The 6,036-nt window shown below is 43.7% G+C and overlaps 1 non-coding gene across 1 annotated transcript; it reads right to left on the bottom strand.

The window, feature by feature from the left end:
- Nucleotides 1-296: 296 nt before the first annotated feature.
- Nucleotides 297-378, bottom strand: trnaf-aaa (transfer RNA phenylalanine (anticodon AAA)). Its single transcript has one exon. It is a non-coding gene; the product is annotated as a tRNA-Phe (tRNA).
- Between the last annotated feature and the right edge of the window lie 5,658 nt (nt 379-6,036).

Genomic DNA, 6,036 nt, shown 5'->3' with positions numbered 1-6,036 from the left:
CACTTTGACGAGCAGGAGGAAGTGTTGCCACTGACCCGAGTCAGAGAACAGAGGACAGGGATTAAAGGAATCTAATGAATAGCAGCACTTCTGCTTAGGACGTTCACTAACAACTGCAGAAACCCGATGTATCGAGCAGTGTATCTGGAAAGAGAAACAGAGATAATGTTTTAAATATGGGTCATTTCTGATGAAGAACTCGAGTTTCCCAAGTCTAATCAAATTACCGGCCTCCTTTGCAAAATAGGTTTTCTGAACTTTGAGCGAGAATTGTTCCAGCAGGAAAGCATTCATAACGTAGTTAGCAGGATTCGAACCTACGTGGGCAAACCCCAATGGATTTTTAATCCATCGCCTTAACCACTCGGCCATGACTACAGACAGCGGAGCAGGGTTGAGCACAGTTCATATGTGGCAGGCTTTCAAAGGTAGGTTAAATATAGTGCAGGATAGGCATGTCCCGTTGAAAGCAAAGGATGTGAAAGGCAATATTCGTGAACTGTTGATGACAGGACAATTGTACGACTCGCCAAGAGGAAAAGGGAAGCATACATAACGCCCCGGCAGCTAAGAACATAATGGTCCCTGGAGGAACATGAGAAGATTAGGACAAGTCTTAAACGAGGAATGAAGGGGGTTAAAAGGGGTCATGAAACAACTTCACGCTAGCAAAATTGAGGAGAATCCTAAAGCCTATTATTCATATATAAGAAGCAAACGGGTAACCAGAGAAAGGATTGGTCCACTGAAGGAAAATGAAGGATGGCTGTATGTCGAATCTGAGAGAGTGGGTATGATTCTGAATGATTATTTTGCATCAGTGTTCACTGAGGAGAGGAACATGATGAATGATGAGTCTAGAGTAAAACATTTGATTAGTCTGGATCATGTTGACATAAGTAGGGAAGCTGTGTTGGGCAGGCTAGGGGTAATTAATGTGGACAAATCCCCAGGAACGGATGGGATCTATCCCTGGTTCCTGAGCGAGGTGAAAGAGGACATAGCTGGGGCCCTGACAGATATCTTCGTGGCATGCTTCAGCACAGGTGAGGTTCTGGCCGACTGGAACGTTGCTCATATTGTCCCCTGTCCAAGAAGGACAGTAGGGATATTCTGGATAACTACAGAACAATGGGCCTAACATCAGTGTTGGGAAGGTTGCTGGAGAAGGTACTGAAGGATAGGATCTATTCATATTTAGAAAATAACGTGCATGTCAGTGAGAGGCACAGAGTTTATCGGGGAAGTGCCCAAATTGATAGATGAAGGAAAGGCTGTTGATGTCATATACATGCACTACAGTATGGAGTTAGATAAGGTTCCCCATGGTAACCAAATACAGAACGTAAAGTAACATGGTGTGCAGGGTGTTCTAGACAGGTGGATAAAGAATTAGTTGAGCAATAGGAGACAGAGAATGGCAGTTGAATGGAGTTTCTGGAAATGGAGAAAGATGACCAGTAGTGCTCCACAGGGGTCAGTGTTGTGGCCACTGTTGTTTGTGATATACATAAATGATCTGGTAGAGAGCACTGTTGGAATGATCAGAAAGTTTGCAGATGACACGAAGTTTTCTGGACTAGCAGAAAGTATAAGTGACTGTTTAAGAATACAGGAGGATAGAGATATACTGGAAAGTTGGGCGGAAAAGTGGCAGCTGGAGTTCAAAACAGACAACTGTGAGGTGACACATTTCGGTCAGTCTAATTCTAGCTGGGGTTATACAATGAACGGAAGAGCTTTGGGAAGTTGATGGACAGAGAGATCTGTGAGTGCAGGTCCATTATACACTGAAGGTTGCTGCACACGTGGATCGAGTAGACAAGCAGGCATATAGTATGCTTGGCTTCATTGGATGGGGTATTGAATAAAATGGCTGGCAAGTCATGTTAAAATTGAACAAAACATTGGTCTGGCCACACTTAGAATACTGTGTAAATTTCTGGTCGCCACATTAGCAAAAGGATGTGGACGCTTTGGAGAGGGAGCGTAAAAGGTTTAAGCGGATGTTGCCTCGTATAGAAGGTGCAATCTAGGAAGAGAGGTTGAGGAGGTTAGGTTTGTTTTCATGAGGAAAAAGGTGTTTGAGGGGGACCTTTTTGAGGTTTACAAAATCATGAAGGTACAGACAGGGTAGATAGAGAAAAGTTTTATTTCCCAGTTGAAGGATTAAATACCGAGAGATCACGCTTTCAAGGTGAGAGGTGAAAAGTTTAAGAGGGATACACGCGGCAACTACTTGACACAGCGGGTGGTGGGTGTCTGGAACGCGTTCCCAGCAGAGACGGGAGAGGTAATCACGGTAGATACATTGAAGATGCGTCTGGACAGATGCATGAGTAGTTGGGGAGCAGAGGGATACAGATGCTTAGGAATTGGGTGACAGATTTAAACAGTAGATTTGGATCGGCTCAGGCTTGAATGGATGAAGAGCCTGTTCCTTGTCTGTACATTTTCTTTAGTCTTTCTTCTTAAATTACGCCAATTTCATTACAAAATTTGCGAGGTCTAAGTGCCTGAAGTGAATCGATGCTGAAACACTAGTCAAAACAAATCTGAGTGATGGCTTTTGTGTGGTAGCGTGGTCGAGTGGTCTAATATGCTGGATTTTAAGCTTCAGTTTCTATCGAATCGTGGTTTCAAATACCAGCATCGTAAGTGAACTACGATGTGGAGATGTATGTGAGCGCAGTGCGCATGCGTGGATGCCTTTTAATTTGAGTGTTTGCAGCTCCTCAGTATGCTTACCCTCTTGGTGATAAAATCAGCGACCGTCACTGAAAACAACGCAAGTTCCTGCTGTCCGACGTATCCTCATATCCCGTCGATAACATTGCTTTTGGATATCTGCGTTGCCAGTTTCTGTATCTTAAATGGTCAGCGCAGTTGGCTGAAATGTTGGTGGTTCGAGCCCACCCAGGGAATAAGCCTCAAATATTTCAGCACAAGCATTTACCCCCACCATATATTGACATTGTAACTGGGAAAACTCATCCATGATTCACCCCAAATCCGCAGGGAGTGAGACGTTTACACGCAGCAGAATACGACATCACTTCCTCCAAGCTCCCGATGCCAACAGAAAGTGGCCACTGCAGCTTCAATCAGCGACTTTCTGCCAAGCCATGGGAAACAACTCGTGCAAACTCCTTCCTTAGTAACAGCTCTTTCCGTGTGAAAGGAGCAAAACTTTCACTTTAAATTGGAAAGGGCTTCAGGACATTGGAATGTCGCTCCAGTCGTTGGAACATGTTATAAATAAAACTCCTGACTTGAAAATGAGAAGTGGTAAAGGTTTCAGGTAGAAAGAACAAAGAAAGTGTTGATTGAGACGACTCTGTCCAACACTGTAAACGGAAATGATTGGGTTTCCTTAGTTAATTTCCCGACTGATTTACTGTCTGCCAGAGTGATTGGAAATCACATCAGCGACATAAAGGTGAGGGTAAAAATATGAAGATATTAAGGCTGAACCTTAAATCCCGGGACAAGTGCTGAATAGATTGTAATGCTTTGAAGAAATAACTGAAGTGAAAGGTGTGAATGATATTTTTGTGATTAGGAGGAATGAACTGGATCCTAACAAACTGCTGATGAATTATGCTCGCAATGTAATAGCAAACTAATCCACAGTGCACCGTGCTTGGTTAGCTCATTCGGTGCAGTGTGAGATGCTTAATCTGTGGTTGGTGGGTGCAAGCTTCACAATGGGCGCTTTCACCGCTTAATACAATTCCGGCTCTTCGTTCCACGTGCAGTATTGCAACCCTTCGCAGGGGAATGTTCTTGCTGCTTTCATTGTCCGCCTGCTTTTGATCACACGTCGGTTTCTGAGTGAACACTGTTTCCATTTTACTGGAGACGCCAGAGACAACTTTATCAGTGCAGCCGAAAATACAATGAATGATGTCCGTTTCAAAACGTGAGGTTCCAAACCAACCGTGCACCACCCAAAGTGTTCAAAGGCACGGAGAGCGAATGGCCACTTGCTAGGGGTCTGACAGAGACGGATCAATATCACATGGGTCCTGAACCAATTTTCAGTGATTCAGATTGTTCTGATGGAAACCGAAGGGAACTCTCCCTCAAAGTTTTGCAGTTGTTCTTCTTGTGTTTAACGTAATGAACAGTATATTGTCAGTAACGAGGGTGGAGGTGCGGCAGGATCGTGAGGTTTCAGTGTGGGACATAGACACAGTAAGTCAAACATGCCCAGAGCACGGGAGAACTGCTTGGTCCAGGATCACTGCCATCTTGTGTTTCTAAACCAACAAATGAAATTACTGGAAAATCTCAGCAGGTCTGGTAGCATCTTGGAGATATAAATCGATTTAAGACTTCGGGACTAGTGACACTTCTTTTCCATGTCCATCTCCACCTGCTTTTGCACACTCTTCCTTTTTATTGAATGTCTCCTGACTTCCAATTTTCTATTCAGATTCTCATTTATTACTTCCTCTCCAACCATTTTCCCAGTCTCCAATTTTGTATCAGGACTGTTCCATCTTTCACATTGCCCAGGACATCGAACTGACCAAATATTTCTGTTTCTATTTCCTTAGATAGCAGATGGCCAGAGACTGGAAGGCAGTGTTATTCAGAAAACTCATTCATGATTCACCCCGAGTCCACGGGGAGCAAGATGTTTACACGCAGCAAAATACGACACCATGTTCTCCAATCGCCCGATGCCAACTGAAAGCGGCCACTGCAGCTTCAATCAGGGCTTCCTGCTAAACCCTGGGACACAGCTCGTGGAAACTCCTTCCTCATTAACTGCTCTTCCCGTGGGAAAGGAACAAAACTTCCATTTCAAATTGGAAACGGCTTCAGGAGATTGGAAGGTTGTTCCTGTTCTTGGAACGTGTTATAAACAAAACTCCTATCTTGAAAATAAGAAGTGGTAAACGTTTTAGGCAGGATGAACAAAGAAAATGTTGATTGTGAGGACTCTGCCTTGTCAGCAGATGGGAAATTCCCAATACTGTAAACAGAAATGATTGGGTTTTCTAAGGTAATTTTTCGACTGATTGCGTCTGACAGAGTGACTAGAAATCACTTCATGTGAAAATATTTGGGTTGAATCTTAAATGCCGGGACAAGTGTTAAATAGATTGTAATGTTTTGAAGAAATAACGAAAGTAAAAGATGTGAATGATGTTATTTGTGATTGGGAGGAATGAGCTGGATCTTTACAAATTGTTGTGCCAGGTGAATTATGCTCAGAATAAAATAGCAAACTAATGCATCGTGTCCCAAGCCTGGATATCTCAGTTCGGCGCAATGTGAGTTGTTTAATCAGAGAGTCGTGCATCCAAGCCCCATCATAGTCGTTGTCACTGTTTAATAGAGTTCCAGCTCTTCGTTCCACATGCGGAATTGCAAGCCAACGCTGGTGGAGGATTCCTGTTGCTTTCGCTGAAACATATGTCCTCCTGCTTTGATCACATGTCGGTTACTGAGTGAAAACTGTCTGCACTTTACTGGAAGCGCCAGAGACAACTTTATCAGTGCAGCTGAAAATGCTATGAATGATGTCCATTTTACAACGTGAGATTCCACGACATCCGTGCACCGACCAAAGTGTTCAAAGACACAGAATGCGAATGGCCATTTGTTAGTGGTCTGACAGAGACGGCTTAATGTCCTATGGGTCCTGAACAAAAATTAACTTATTTAGAATGTGCTGATGGAACGGAACGGAGCTCTCCCTGTACATTTTGCAATTGTTCTTGTTGTGTGCTCATGTAAGTTTATGTAATGAACAGTTTATTGCCAGTAACGAGGGTGGGAGTGGGGAAGGATTCTGAGGTTTCAGTGTGGGACAGACGTGATCTGATCGAACGGGAAAGTCAAATATTCCCAGAACGTGAGAGAGCTGATTGGTCCAGGATCACTCCCATCTTCTGTTTCAGAATCAACAAATGAAATTGCTGGAAAATCTCAGCAGGTCCGGTCACATCTTGAAAATGAAAACCGAATGAGATTTCGGGACTGGTGACACTTCTTGTTCCATCTCCATGTCCCTCTGCCTTT

Source organism: Chiloscyllium plagiosum, unplaced genomic scaffold (assembly GCF_037043375.1).
Source record: "Chiloscyllium plagiosum isolate Xiang-an unplaced genomic scaffold, Cpla_swu_hap1 HiC_scaffold_42, whole genome shotgun sequence".
NCBI lineage: Eukaryota > Metazoa > Chordata > Chondrichthyes > Orectolobiformes > Hemiscylliidae > Chiloscyllium > Chiloscyllium plagiosum.
The sequence above is the reverse complement of the archived record's forward strand: the minus strand, read 5'-3'. Positions and strand labels throughout refer to the sequence as shown.